The sequence below is a fragment of the Oncorhynchus clarkii genome, chromosome 30, assembly GCF_045791955.1.
Source record: "Oncorhynchus clarkii lewisi isolate Uvic-CL-2024 chromosome 30, UVic_Ocla_1.0, whole genome shotgun sequence".
Classification (NCBI taxonomy): domain Eukaryota; kingdom Metazoa; phylum Chordata; class Actinopteri; order Salmoniformes; family Salmonidae; genus Oncorhynchus; species Oncorhynchus clarkii.
The window spans coordinates 24,655,896-24,671,476 of NC_092176.1; the positions used below are offsets into that span (position 1 = coordinate 24,655,896).

The following is a 15,581-nucleotide window of genomic DNA, read 5'->3' on the forward strand; positions in this document are numbered from 1 at the left end:
ATATAAATCAATTTGATTTGATTTGATGACAGCATGGCAGCAACACATGACAGCATGGCCGCAACACATGACAGCATGGCAGCAACACATGACAGCATGGCCGCAACACATGGCAGCAACACATGACAGCATGGCAGCAACACATGACAGCAACACATGACAGCATGGCAGCAACACATGACAGCATGGCCGCAACCCATGACAGCAACACCTGACAGCATGGCAGCAACACATGACAACATGGCAGCAACACATGACAGCATGACAGCAACACATGACAGCATGGCAGCAACACATGACAGCATGGCCGCAACACATGGCAGCAACACATGACAGCATGGCAGCAACACATGACAGCAACACATGACAGCATGGCCGCAACCCATGACAGCAACACGTGACAGCATGGCAGCAACCCATGACAGCAACACATGACAGCATGGCAGCAACACATGACAGCATGGCAGCAACACATGACAGCATGGCAGCAACACATGACAGCATGGCCGCAGCACAAAACATGGTCAAAACATTATTGGGCACAGACAACATCAAAGGGTAAGAAGGTAGAGACAACAATACATCACATGAAGTAACCACAACTGTCAGGGATGTGTGTGCCTTGGGGAACTTTAACAGAATATGACTGGCAGAACGGGTGTTGTATGTGGAGGATAAGGGCTGCAGTAGACATCTCAGATAGGGGGGAATGAGGCCTAAGAGGGTTTAATAAATAAGCATCCACCAGTGGGTCTTGCGACGGGTATACAGAGATGACCAGTTTACAGACGATTGTAGAGTGCAGTGATGGCTGAATGGTAAAGAACATCTAGCCGCTCGAGAGCACTCTTACCCGCTGATCTATAAATTACTTCTCCGTAATCTAGCATGGGTAGGATGGTCATCTGAATCAGTGTTAGTTTGGCAGCTGGGGTGAAAAAGGAGCGATTACGATAGAGGAAACCAAGTCTAGATTTAACTTTAGCCTGCAGCTTTGATATGTGCTGAGAGAAGGACAGTGTAGCGTTTAGCCATACTCCCAAGTACTTGTATGAGGTGACTACCTCAAGCTCTATACCCTCAGTGGTAGTAATCACACCTTTGGGGAGATTCTTCTTACCAAACCATATGACCTTTGTTTTGGAGGTGTTCGAGGTTAAGGGCAGAGAAAGCTTGTTGGACACTAAGAAAGCTTTGCTGTAGAGCGTTTAACACACTCAGCTGGCCCCTCCCCAGATTTTAAGACTACACTACAGTGCTTTACAACAGTCAAATGTCATGTAAAGAAACAATTTATGACAACCGTGCAATGAGAGCTTGTTCAGAGATAATTTTCAGGAGATTGTAAACTCCATTGGAATCGTTGGTGCATTCTGGGCGATTCTAGGACAAGAAGAGCTGTCCTTCATGGGAATGTATGGGAGGAGTCAATTGTGTGCCAGCTCAAAAATCAACATTAGCATGAATTTCGTCAACAAGTAAAAAGTAAATATTTTCAGAGATTTGAGACAATTAACTTGTTCTCTGTAATATCGCGTAGCTTTGAAATTGTTACATTACGTACTTTCATGGTAAATAGGCTGGTTTCTCGATTCATACCCTGATTTTTGAGGGATTGCTTGACGATAAGCTTAGCAACCACGTGACTCAGCATGACAACATGAACACTGCGCCAACTAACTAAACCCACTAACATAATAGCCCTAGACAGTAACGTTATTTTTGTATGAAGGATGAGGATGAAGGATGAGTCAGTGTTGACTTTGGCGCCAGTCCAGTGTTTGCACATATGTAGCACAGATTGCTTGCTAGCTAGCTAGGCTAACTACCTTTCTGGCAATATTTCTGTCTTACAATCTCTCACCACCAGGTGTAGCACTTCTCATCGTTAAAAACAATAAATGGACAGTGACGGGGTAAGGGGGGGATACCTAGTCATTTTTTGCATCATCACTGCATGCGATCATGACTCTCAAAGCCTCTGTTTACTTCTGAAGATCACTTTAGCAACGCCCTAAAACTCGATTCAAATTCGACACAAACCGTCAAATATGTGTGTAATGACACATTATATAAACTCTTTTAAGTGTTTTATTTACATTTTAGAGGCGAAAAGGTAATAAATTGGACAGATTGAGTGAAAGGCTGAATGATGTTCAATGAGCAGCTCAGAGCGCCCTCTTCAGGCAACCATTGAATCATTATAAAAAATAACTGCAAATGAGCACACGTATTTGTTAATTCTATGTACACAATATCAGTGCTTTAAATGGTGGAATAAAGACTGATACAAATGTTTCTGTGAAAGGCTAACATCTGCAGATAATATCAGTCGGGCTCTAATTAATTGTGCATTTAATTTAACACACGACTGACCTATTGCTGTCCATTTCACTTAATGGCTTTCACAAACGACGATCCAGCATCCAAACATTTTTTAAGAGTAATGTGTGAGTGAGCATGTCTAATGATCTGTGTGGAGCCTCACCACCAGATAAATGACTGTTCATTTTATGTGCGACTTCAGCTACACAACAAATTTCCGTCAAATGTTGATTTTTTAACTGTGCTGTGTGTATCCTCACCACCAGGATGTCTTGGCTGATCTCCAGCCCCCAGTGTGCCAACTCCATCTGGGCCTCTGGATTGATGTTCTTCAGGAGCTGCTTCAGGGAGTGGGTGTGCTGCTCACTACTCACTCACATTGATGTGCATTGTCAGGTCCTGGGACGGTTAAACCGCCACTTTCATTCTATAACAATATAATTACTCTGACTTTGCCCTTCCCATTTAATCTCTGACGTGTCTGGGTTCAAATAGTATTTGTTTCCCCATCCCCAATACTTGGAGCACTACATTCAGCCTGTCTGGATTGCCAGCTGGGTTTATGGTGTACAATTTTTGGATTATTCAATTTATTTAATTGGGGCAGGAAAACTCAAGTAAGCACAACATTTGAAAGAAAACAATAGTAACCAGCTAATGTGTTATCAAATGCTGCGTTATCAAAATCACTGTGCTACCTTCATGGACTGTGGATGTCACAGAATGTAAATGTCACAGAAAACCCCCCCAGGGAATAGAATGCATTGCTGACACAATGATTTTACCGTCATGGCTCGGAAGTCTGTTCTCATTTGGTCAGGGATTCTAGTCATGAAGGAGAGCTAAGGCAGAAGCAGGATCATGCCGGTTATGACTTGCTGTAAGATAAAAACACTAAATTAAATAGAACGTATTGTATCTATATGGAGAAGAATGTCTCCAACTCCTCAATAGAAACTCAAAACGACTATTTATAAAGCATGTGTGATAGTAGAACATCAGTAAGAGCTATGAAAACAGAGTATGTTGAGATGAATCCCAACACTGACTCGCCCCATAACGTGGCCTTCTGTTTCAGGGTTGTTGGGTGTGTTAGCGTCAGCAAACGTGTCCTGCGGAATATTTGTATCTTTCCCCCTTGCTTGGACCTCTTTTTGGGTGGATGGATAAGAATGGGTTGGGCCATATCTTTTATGTTGATGCCGTAGTTTTTGCTGTTCATATTACAGGAAAAAGGTTGTAATACACACATAGAAAATGCACTTGAATAACTCTGTTCAAAAACATAGATTAGTTGCCTGCTTGAGATTGAATGAATGGGCAACTTCAGACCCGGCCTTACCTGTAGTCGGCCATGTTGAAGGAATCTTCGAGGGATGCGGTAGGTGTGGTTGTTCTAGCGGGTGATGACAATGCTGCCGATCAGCTCTTTCGTGCACTCATCCCAGAAGCTCTCCCTGCTTTTCTGGTAGATCACTTTCCTGGGATGCAGAGGGGTCAAAAGGACAAAAGGTTACCACTAAAGGCCCTGCAAGTCAGCCCAATTGTTTCCCAGCATATGTCCCTTTAGTGACCAAGACTAGACAACCCCTCAGTCTCACAAGTCCCTGAGGTTGTTTTGAAGTGGTTGAGGCATACTCTATGAGCAGGCTGATGCACTTTCTGTGAGAACTTGTCGATATTTGTTGAAATATGAGTGTATCCGTGAAAATGCTATTTGTAAATATCTTTGGCAAAAAAGTGTTTTAAATTGGTATGAACTACAGTAGACAGTGCACCACGTGGGTATAAACACCATGTGTATGTATCTACACTGAGTATACCAAACATTAAGAACACCTTAATATTGACTTGCACCCCACAGTTGTGTCAAGTTGGCTGGATGTCCATTGGGTCGTGGACCATTCTTGATACACATGGAAAACTGTTGAGTGTGGAAAAACCCAGCAGCATTGCAGTTCTTGGCACAAACCGGTGCGCCTGGTACCTACTACCATACCACGTTCAAAGGCACTTAAATCTTTGTCTTACCGATTCACCCTCAATGGGACAAGTAAGGTGACATCAATAAGGATCATAGTTTTCACCTAGTCAGTCTGTCATGGAAAGAGCAGGTGTCCTTCATGTTTTGTACACTCAGTGTACACCTCAAAATATCTGTCCAGAGAACAGATTTATCATGCATATTTTAGAGTATTAGACAAGTTAGTCAGTGACGTAATGTAACCATTCTTCTAAGTGGTTAGGTTGAACTCACATGCAGTCAAGGACAGAGTCGTTTCATAGCACTTTGTGGGACACATCCACCTGGAGGTACAGGCTTCTGCCAGTGTGCATTCTGCACATTGAGTAACCTGGCCACACCTGCAGCCTAGAATATGAAGATGGAAACCAAGTGGCTTGAGTCATCTGCTATTATCCTAGAGATTTCAGTTGGAGTATAATTTCTCAGTCTGTGGACAATTTGAATTCCTTCCCGATGTTCCCAAGTATGACTGCGCTTTTTGGAACATAATGATTCCTCCCCACATGCTTCAGTCCCAGGATCCTCATTAACCTTGACAACACACTGGGAGAGAACACTAATGTCTCGTCTAACCAGACAAATTTAACATTTGGTGTAGCCAGCCAGGCTTTTTTGGGGGGTTATATATTTGATTTGTAAAATTAGCTACTTCAGTGAAAAAGCTTTTTAGGATTTAGGGAGAAATTGACCGTTTTAAAAAGTCTGGCCTCATGTGTAAAACATTTGAGGCCTCCCAAGAAAGCAGTTTTTGCTTGGAGCTATCAAACGAGCACAATAGATGACTCCATGAAGAGAACAAGGGGAGATGAACTAAATTCAGATGACATGGCTGCACTTAGGGCAGGTTTTCCCCCAGAGAACGTCTCTCATAGGTAGACCACAGGCCTTTAAAAAAAAACACCTCCAATTTCTCAAAATGTAAAAAGGTCAATTGGTGGTGGACCATTAGCGGCTCATATTGCAGCACTGGGGTGTATTTTTTTGAGACCAAATGGAAGACAACATACAGGGAGGGACTACCTGAACCTGTCCAATAAGAACCATTGTTTTCTGTTGTAAAATGTTTTGCTATGATGTGCCCCAATGAAGGCTGCATTGTTATTTCTATAGCAGATATTTTTCACAGGATTGTTGCTCTTTTTTTCCCTAATACATGTACTTACGTGAAAGTGACATGGTACTGAGACTGCCTCGTTTCTGCAGCCAATGGTGATATGGTTTGAGCCTATGTGCAATGTTACTCCTTTAGTACCAATCTTTTGCAATGGTTTACTGAAAAAGGAGAAAATAACCGTTCAATGACTAGGTCTAACAGTCATAAAACACACAATTCATAATATAATGAGCTCCAACAGTATTGGGACAGTGACACATTTGTTGTTGTTTTGGCTCTGTACTCCAGCACTTTGGAATTGAGGGTATTTTCATCCATATCGGGTGGACCGTTTTAGAAATGACAGCACTGTTTGTACATAGTACCCCCATTTTAGGGGACCAAAAGTATTGGGACAAATTCACTTATGTAGATTATAGTAAAAAGTAAAGTATTTGGTCCCATCTCCATAGCACGGAATGACTACATCAAGTTTGTGACTACACATTTGTTGGATGCATTTGCCGTTTGTTTTGGTTGTGTTTCAGATTATTTTGTGCCCCGTTTTAATGAATGGTAAATAATGTAGTGTCATTTGGAATCACTTCTATTGTAAATAAGAATATAATGTTTCTAAACACTTCTACATTAATGTGGATGCTACCATGATTACAGATAATCCTGAATAATGATAAGGGAGAAAGTTAGACTCATAAACCTCGAAAATGCTAACCTCCCCAGTCATTGTAATGGTGCGAGGTTAGCATGTTTTGGGGATCTGATATTTGTGAGTTGATGAAGGTGGTGATGAAGTTACACTTGTATGCAATTTATTACTAAATGTTTGCCATAAGATATTTTATAAAGGCTTTCTGCCAGAAGTCAAAGAGCTCTGGGTGAGTTTTCTGTACAGCTGCCATTTTTCCCCTGTGCTTCCTACTAGCGTTTTTTTCTCCTCTTCGGTTCTTCTCCCCTCTGCTCCATGTACACATGCTGCTCTTCCTTTAGAAAATGTATGCATTACACCTTTCTTTATTTGCACAATTTCTCTTGTAAGTGTCCAATCACCAAAAACGACATTCGGTAGCTACTAGCCATGCTTGTTTAACTTTATGAGCTGGATTTGCCTGTCTTTGCAATTAGTTTGTTCGTTTTCACTCATTAGAATTGAGCGTTTAGTTTGTACTAATTTAGTTTGCATTCTGGTAATAGCATTCTGGTAATAGCATTCTGGTAATAGCATTCTGGTAATATAGGCTTTTCTTGCACTTTTAGCGCCCCCTTGTCTGCTATGCTGTTAATACCGTAAATTCCGGGATAAGAGAAGGACGGTATGACAATATAGAAATCTGGATACCGCCCAAGCCTACCTTATAGTCCTTGGAACATTTCAAGTCCAAAGTGCTGGAGTAAAGAGCCAAAACAACAACAAGAAGGGTCACTGTCCCAATAGTTTTGGAGCTCACTGTATACAAATACATTTCTGCCTCATCATTTGATTGCCTTCAACAACAGTAAAGTCATTTATAGCAACAATAACAACATCATTTACTTCATAACAATATATGTTTTCAGAACATGGTTTGACCAATACTGGTATTTAGTACTTACCAGGTGGCCTCCATTTTAAGTTCTCCCTCAGTTGGACGTCTACCTGGAGCCATGTGGGCCTCTTTGGGTGGGGAAGAGGGGAATCAGCAAAGACAGGATGGGGCCAGGAGGAAGAGCAGGGGCCACAGTGGGCCCCCTCCCAGTAACCAAGGGGGCATTGATGCTCGTCCCATTCCCATCATCTGAGATGGCAGACCTCGGCCAAGGAAGCTGCAGACAGAGACATACACATTACAAGTTCTTAGTTGATCAAAAACACCATCCACAACATAAGTGTGACAATATGTAGAAGAAAATAAAAATCGGAAAATATTTAAATATTTGTTTTTATATAACTAATAAGACCTATTATCTAATTCAATATTACTGCTTATCAATTTGTCTGAAGAGAATGGCTCTATTTGTATTGTCTGGCCTAGACAGTTCCTTGAATTATTATAGGGAATGAACCATGACAATGACAAATCACATTAGGGCTGCACAATTAATTGCAATATTGACATATGCAATACCCATATTGTAAGATATCTTTATCGCAATATTTTGAAACAGCCAAGCCTGGTCCTGTCGGTTCTGCGGCCCTAAGCAAGGCAAAAAAATGGCCCTCCCATACCCCTGCAAATCTAGAATAGTCCCAGTAAGATAAACGAAAAAAATCTGAACCAATCATAGACGTTTATAATTTGGTTGAAAGCCGGTCCAGACTACATCCCCAAAAAATGACGACCAGTCTGGACGACACAAAAAACGAGGGGCGGTCCGGACAGGATAAAAAAAGACGTCATTGATCACTGGGGTATAACCTACAATGTCAGCCTGCAATGAAATTGTATGAATGCCCATTCATGTGGTAGGCCTACTGTTTGTAAAACAGGCAGTTGCGTTGGCTTTATTAGTCCTGATTCCTGTGACTACTGGATTTGGCTATTTAACAATAGAACCAACCACCTGGCCTTTCAGCATACAGTGCATTCAGAAAGGATTCAGACCTGCTGACTTCTTCCATATTTTGTAACGTTACAGCCTTATATAGCTGAAAATAGCTGTGCAGCAACGCTCCCCATTCAACCTGACCGAGCATGAGAGAATCTACAGAGAAGAATGGGTGAAACTCGCCAAATACCAGTATGCCAAGCTTGTAGCGCCATACCCAAGAAGACTCAAGGCTGTAATCGCTGCCAAAGGTGCTTCAAGAAAGTACTGAGTAAAGGGAATACTTACAGTTGAAGTCGGAAGTTTACATACACTTAGGTTGGAGTCCTTAAAACTAATTTTTCAACCACTCCACAAATTTCTTGTTAACAAACTATAGTTTTGGCAAGGACACAAATATGACACAAGCAATTTTTCCAATAATTGTTTACAGACAGATTATTTCACTTACAATTCACTGTATCACAATTCCCGTGGGTCAGAAGTTTACATACACTAAGTTGACTATACCTTTAAACAGCTTGGGAAATTCCAGAAAATGATGTCATGGCTTTAGAAGCTTCTGATAGGCTAATTGACATCATTTGAGTCAATTGGAGGTGTACCTGTGGATGTATTATTCACCTCAAATCTGAAAACCACAATAGAAGCTAGCCAGTTTACTGGCTAACGTTAGTATTCAGCTAACCACTGTTGGTGGTCATGAGGTATCCTTTGGCTCGAAAAGCTTTTGCCAGTTTTGTACAACGCAACTCAGACCAGAGCATACCGGACCCATTTTCTCTCCATATCCCCGGACTTCTACCGCAAGCTCTGGACATTTACACCTGGATCTTGCAGCTAGCTAGCTGCTATGCGAGTGACAGGGAGTTATCCAACTGGCCCCTCCGTCGCGACGTAACCTGAACGCCCATCTGTGGCCCGCTAATCGTTAGCTGTCTTATCGGCTGTTATCTGAATAGGTCTATGCGACAATTTTCTTGGGTCACTATAACTATATACATTTTGCCAATTGGCTTGGTCCCCTCTACCACACGGAACCCCACTAATCTACTGACGGAAACAGGTTAAAAACAGACCTCCATCCTCTGCTAGCTTGCTACCCATGGCCCGGCTAGCTGTCTGAATTGCCGTGACCCCAACCAACCTCACTACTCACTGGACCCTTATGATCACTCAACTAAGCATGCCTCTCCTTAATGCCAATATGCCTTGTCCAGTGCTGTTCTGTTTAGTGTTTATTGGCTTATTTCACTGTAGAGCCTCTAGCCCTGCTCATTATACTTTATCCAACCTTTCAGTTCCACCACCCACACATGTGATGACATCACCTGGTTTCAATCATGTTTCTAGAGACAATATCTCTCTCATCATCACTCAATGCCTAGGTTTACCTCCACTCTATTCACATCCTACCTGTTACTGTAATGTAATTATTCCAATATGTTTTCATTAATTGAATTTCCTTAATCTATTTTATGAGAATTTGTAAGATTCTTGTTTGCATAAAATAGACGGAGACCAGTCTTTTCAATAATAGGTCATTTATTCTCGGAGCGCGCTGCCACGTTACCACGAGCAACAGTTTATATACAATAACATGACGTCATTTCATTGCTTCTAAAAATGAATCTCCTCCTCCCGACCGGGTCAAAGGGAACTTTAAAAGTTCATTCTGAGTTCATTCTGACCACCTAGCACATACACAAGACACACAACACAACTGAATTAACTTTTGACTCCTCACCATTATCGATCACCACGTAGCTGACAGTTCTAATTAACAGAACCTAGGAATGCACTCACTGCCTTATCTAAAACAACCCAGAGCTCAGTTTCGTCGGTTCAACCATAGGTTAACTACCTTATCTGTTTACTTAATCCGCAAACCATTCTGTTCTTCCTAGTTGGAATGGTGTTCATTAACTTTAATTACTCCTTGTCCGTGTCACACAATCCCTTCTTATGAACTCATATTGTTAATCAGATATGCATGCTCATCAACCGATCACTGCCTGCGCCTGCCCGCCCGTCCAGCATCACTACTCTGGACGGTTCTGACTTAGAATATGTGGACAACTACAAATACCTAGGTGTCTGGTTAGACTGTAAACTCTCCTTCCAGACTCACATCAAACATCTCCAATCCAAAGTTAAATCTAGAATTGGCTTCCTATTTCGCAACAAAGCATCCTTCACTCATGCTGCCAAACATACCCTCGTAAAACTGACCATCCTACCGATCCTCGACTTCGTCGATGTCATTTACAAAATAGCCTCCAATACCCTCCTCAATAAATTGGATGCAGTCTATCACAGTGCCATCCGTTTTGTCACCAAAGCCCCATATACTACCCACCACTGCGACCTGTACGCTCTCGTTGGCTGGCTTTCGGTTCATATTCGTCACCAAACCCACTGTCTCCAGGTCATCTACAAGATCCTGCTAGGTAAAGTCCCCCCTTATCTCAGCTCGCTGGTCACCATAGCAGCACCCACCTGTAGCACGCGCTCCAGCAGGTACATCTCTCTGGTCACCCCCAAAATCAATTCTTCCTTTGGTCGCCTCTCCTTCCAGTTCTCTGCTGCAAGCTGTCAGAGCTGTCAAACACATCTCCCTCACTAGCTTTACGCACCAGCTGTCAGAACAGCTCACAGATTACTGCACCTGTACATAGCCCATCTATAATTTAGCCCAAACAACTACCTCTTCCCCTACTGGATTTAGTTATTTTGCTCCTTTGCACCCCATTATTTGTATTTCTCCTCTGCACATTCTTCCACTGCAAATATACCAGTCCAGTGTTTTACTTGCTATATTGTATTTACTTCGCCACTATGGCCTTTTTTTTGCCTTTACCTCCCTTATCTCACCTCATTTGTTCACATCGTATATAGACTTATTTTTCTACTGTATTATTGACTGTATGTTTGTTTTACTTCATGTGTAACTCTGTGTTGTTGTATGTGTCAAACTGCTTTGCTTTATCTTGGCCAGGTCGCAATTTTAAATGAGAACTTGTTCTCAACTTGCCTACCTGGTTAAACAAAGGTGAAATAAAAATAAATAAAAAATCTATTTCATGGCCTACCTTCAAACTCAGTGTTGCTTTGCTTGACATCATGGGAAAATCCAAATTAATTAGCCAAGAGCTCAGAAAAAAATTGTACGCAAGTATAAACACCTTGGGATCACGCAGCCGTCATACCGCTCAGGAAGGAGACGCGTTCTGTCTCCTAGAGATGAACGTACTTTGGTGCCGAAAGTGCAAATCAATCCCAGAACAACAGCAAAGGACCATGTGAAGATGCTGGAGGAAACAGGTACAAAAGTATCTATATCCACAGTAAAACGAGTCCTATATCGACATAACCTGAAAAGCCGCTCAGCAAGGAGGAAGCCACTGCTCCAAAACTGCCATACAAAAGCCAGACTACGGTTTGCAACTGCACATGGGGACAAAGATCGTACTTTTTGGAGAAATGTCCTCTGGTCTGATGAAACAAAAATATAATTGTTTGGCCTTAATGACCATCGTTATGTTTGGAGGAAAAAGGGGGAGGCTTGCAAGCCGTGAAACATAGGGGTGGCAGCATCATGTTGCGGGGGTGCTTTGCTGCAGGAGGGACTGGTGCACTTCACAAAATAGATGGCATCATGAGGCCGGAAAATTATGTGGATATATTGAAGCAACTTCTCACGACATCAGTCAGGAAGTTAAAGCTTGGTCGCAAATGGGTCTTCCAAATGGACAATTACCCCAAGCATACTTCCAAAGTTGTGGCAAAATGGCTTAAGGACAACAAAGTCAAGTTATTGGAATGGCCATCACAAAGCCCTGACCGCAATCCTATAGAACATTTGTGGGCAGAACTGGAAAAGCGTGTGTGAGCAAGGAGGCCTACAAACCTGACTCAGTTACACCAGCTCTCGGGAGGAATGGGACAAAATTCACCCAACTTATTGTGGGAAGCTTGTGGAAGGCTACCTGAGACGTTTGACCCAAGTTAAACAATTTAAAGGCAATGCTACCAAATACTAACTGAGTGTATGTAAACTTCTGACCCACTGGGAATGTGAAATAAAAATGAAAGCAAATAAAAGCTGAAAAAAATCATTCTCTCTACTATTATTCTGACATTTCACATTCTTAAAATAAAGTGGTGATCCTAAATGACCTAAAACAGGGAATTTTTATTAGAATTAATTGTTAGGAATTGTGAAACTGAGTTTAAATGTATTTGGCTAAGGTGTATGTAAACTTTCGACTTCAACTGAATGTCAATGTCATTTTTTTCTATTAAATTACATTTACAAACATTTCTAAAAACCTGTTTTTGCTTCGTCATTATGGGGTATTGTGTGTAGATAGATGGGGGGGAACTATTCAATCAGTTTTAGAATAATGTTGTAACAAAATGTGGCAAAAGTCAAGGGGTCTGAATACTTTCTGAATGCACCCGCTAGAGGACATCCTCTTTAGCATATGCATCAGCTGCATATCAACCTGCAAGGTGCGCAAACATGCTTAATAAATAAATGCTTGATAAATAGTGCATAAACTATTGTAAAGGATACATTTCTTGAAGAAATATTCATGGAGATATATCAATAAAAAAAGAACAACAAAAGTTTTGTTTCGATAGAGTCAAGAATATGTTTTGTATAATTCTACAAAGTCCTACAAAAATGTAGGCCTATAGACAAAAATATTAGTGTCATCCATTTGATCAACTTTATTGGTAGATTTGATTAATAGAATTAATAGAATAATAGAGTAAAATAATTATAATAATTCTAAAAAGTCCAGTTACAGCTTCTTTTGACAAAGGTAGAAACTGAAATGATGACGATGATAACCATAATAATAATATAACCAGCCAGATGCATAGGTGAAATTATTTGCAGTATTCCTAAACAAAAGCCCCAGTGCATTACCAATTGTAAAGGATGAATTGCATAAATAAATATTAATGGGAATATATTAAATGGCAAGATATTAAAACAGTAATTTGTTGATTGTGTCAGACACTGTATTGTGCCCATATACCCATGCCTTTACACATTAATCAATTGTGTCTTCTCTTTATGCTTCGGGTCCACAGTCAGCACACAGCTGACTATGGAGCCCCACAAACAAAATGGCTTGCACTGCACACTTTTCATGGGCCTTGTTTTGTGTGCACCTGCCGACTTCACATCGTGTCTTATTTGTCCCAAGTGTGAGCTGTGGTGGTTGAGGAAGGAGGAGGGCAGGACCTGCTGCCTTGGCGGCCGGCTTGGCGGCTGTAGCTTCTTTCTTGGCGTTCATGTGGTTCTCACAAAGCTCACATGCCAGATCCAGTGGGATGCATGGTGCTGAGGATGCAAACACTCTTATTTAACATCTGTACACAGTGTTGCTTTAACACTCTCCATCACTGATGTGGAGTACAGCATTGCTGGTATGTTGTTTTGCACAGCGGGGGGCAGCTCCTGCCTCTGTCCATTGTTCCGAGCAGGCTAGTCTTCTTTGCAATCAACTTGTCTGCCAGGGGAATTGATGTGAAGAAGTTGTCCATGGTCACATTTCTGCCTTTGCCCATGTAAGGCTCCACGAGTCTCAAAACCAGTCTCAGAAAGGTGCTCACCCGCTGGCCTGGTTTCATCTTTCCCCTGATACGGAAAAACATTGAGCAAGTACTTGGTTTCGACATCGACGGCTAACCAAAACGTAACTGAAATCATTTATCAGTTTCTATCTGGCGACAGAATAACATATTGTCATTTTACATTTATTATGTTTTGCCTTTATTTATTATGTTTCTATGTTTTTTCTTAGTAGCCAGAGCAATGCTGCCGCAGGAGTGGTCATGAGAATAAGCTCAGGCTTTCTAGGTCCGTATCTTATAATTGGTTCAGCCTACGACTCTCATCTCCCCAAGGCGCCAGAATTAGTGATAACAGGTGTAGGAACTGTGCCTAACTTATTTCTGGTGCCGGCTCCTTTTTCACTAGTTCCGACTGCAAATTGTGGTGAACCCTGCTCGCAGCGCTAACTATTAGGTTCTAATTATCAGAGTAAGAACTCAACGGACACTATGAAAGCTCAAACCAAGTTTATTCTTCCCAAAGGATCGAACAGCTGAACAGACAACATATTCTTCACACAAGCACTCACATTTAACTCTTTCTCCTATGCTGATTCTCCTCCTACACTGTGTCTCCTCCTACATATCTGAACAGCCAATGCATCTCTGTTGCTAGACAGAACCTTAGTGATATGTTCTTCCTCACTTCATCTAACCTGTCCTCTTCCCCAAAGTGCTCACTACTCCCCAACTCACGGCTGTCATGGTGACTGGTACCAGACTGTCTCTTCTCCCAGAGGATCCCTGATGGCTAACAACAACAACATATCCTGACAATGTAAACGTTATACATTAATCTCTCTCCCTCAGTGACATGAATAAGTATATTTAATATTCTCAGAACCCAACAGTATCAACCCGTAAGGCATACGGTCAAATTATTTGCTGCTGGTAAATGGGCATAACACACTCATCATTACACTATTGTCTTTCTAAATTAAAATCAACATTTTCACCCTCCTTATCATTGTTAGGCCTAATTTAAATTCAACTGTGAAGTAAGGTGCACAATTATCATACATTTGTCATTAATTCAGTGAGGAGAGAGAGACGCATTAGCACCTGGCTGGGTACCAATGTCCTACAGCACATTGTCTTGGCGGATTAAGTTAGCAATAAGTGTGGGGGTGGAAAAAAAACTGGTAAAAAGACTAAATACTTTTCTGTTTGTGATTTAAAAATGAGCAGACATTTAGTAAATGTCAGGGATGGAGCAGGATTTATTTTTTTGGGCTGCTTTTTAATTGATTTACAAAATCAAATGGCTGGCAGTTGGCTTATGGCGGTTCTAGTGTTAAAGGGATACTTTGGGATTTTGGCAACGGTAAACATTTTATGTCTCTGTATCCAGTATGAAGGAAGTTTAGAGGTCATTTCACAAGGCAATGCTAACTAGAGTTAGCGCAATGACTGGGAGTCTATGGTATCTCCTAGCATTTTAGCAACTCCCTTCAAACTACACGCAGACATAAAAATGGTATCCACGAGTTCATCTGACTCTGGGGAGGTAGATACTTCAAAATGCTGAAGTATCCCTTTAAGCTCTGAATATCAGCTATCCAACTTTATAAGGAGTTATGAGCCTATTTGTTCAATGAGAATCAATGTGTTTACACAGTGGGAAATGCAGAAGTATTCTCCTTTCACTATGATCAGCTCGTTTGTACAGATACAAACTTGAAACCACTGATCATGGCAATTTAGCCCATGGAGTGAAACTCTAGTACTGCAGTTGTGAGTAGCCTGACTGTCCATTCCATATTGCTTATTCTACTTTGACCTGTCCTGTTTTTAGGATATGGTGTTCGTAGGCTGTCCGACAAAAAAGGTTGTCTGTTCTTTCAATATATTGACACATCCTATGTGTTTTAAACAACTCAATTATATTCACTGAGCTTATCTGATGCTTTAAAGCACACAGTTTGATTAAATAATTGAGACACACAAATGACTAGAAGGAGT

The 15,581-nt window shown here is 41.4% G+C and overlaps 1 pseudogene; it reads right to left on the reverse strand.

Annotated features, from left to right (window-relative positions):
* LOC139389517 (piwi-like protein 2) overlaps positions 1-15,581 on the reverse strand; it is a 43,300-nt pseudogene that overhangs the window by 16,260 nt on the left and 11,459 nt on the right.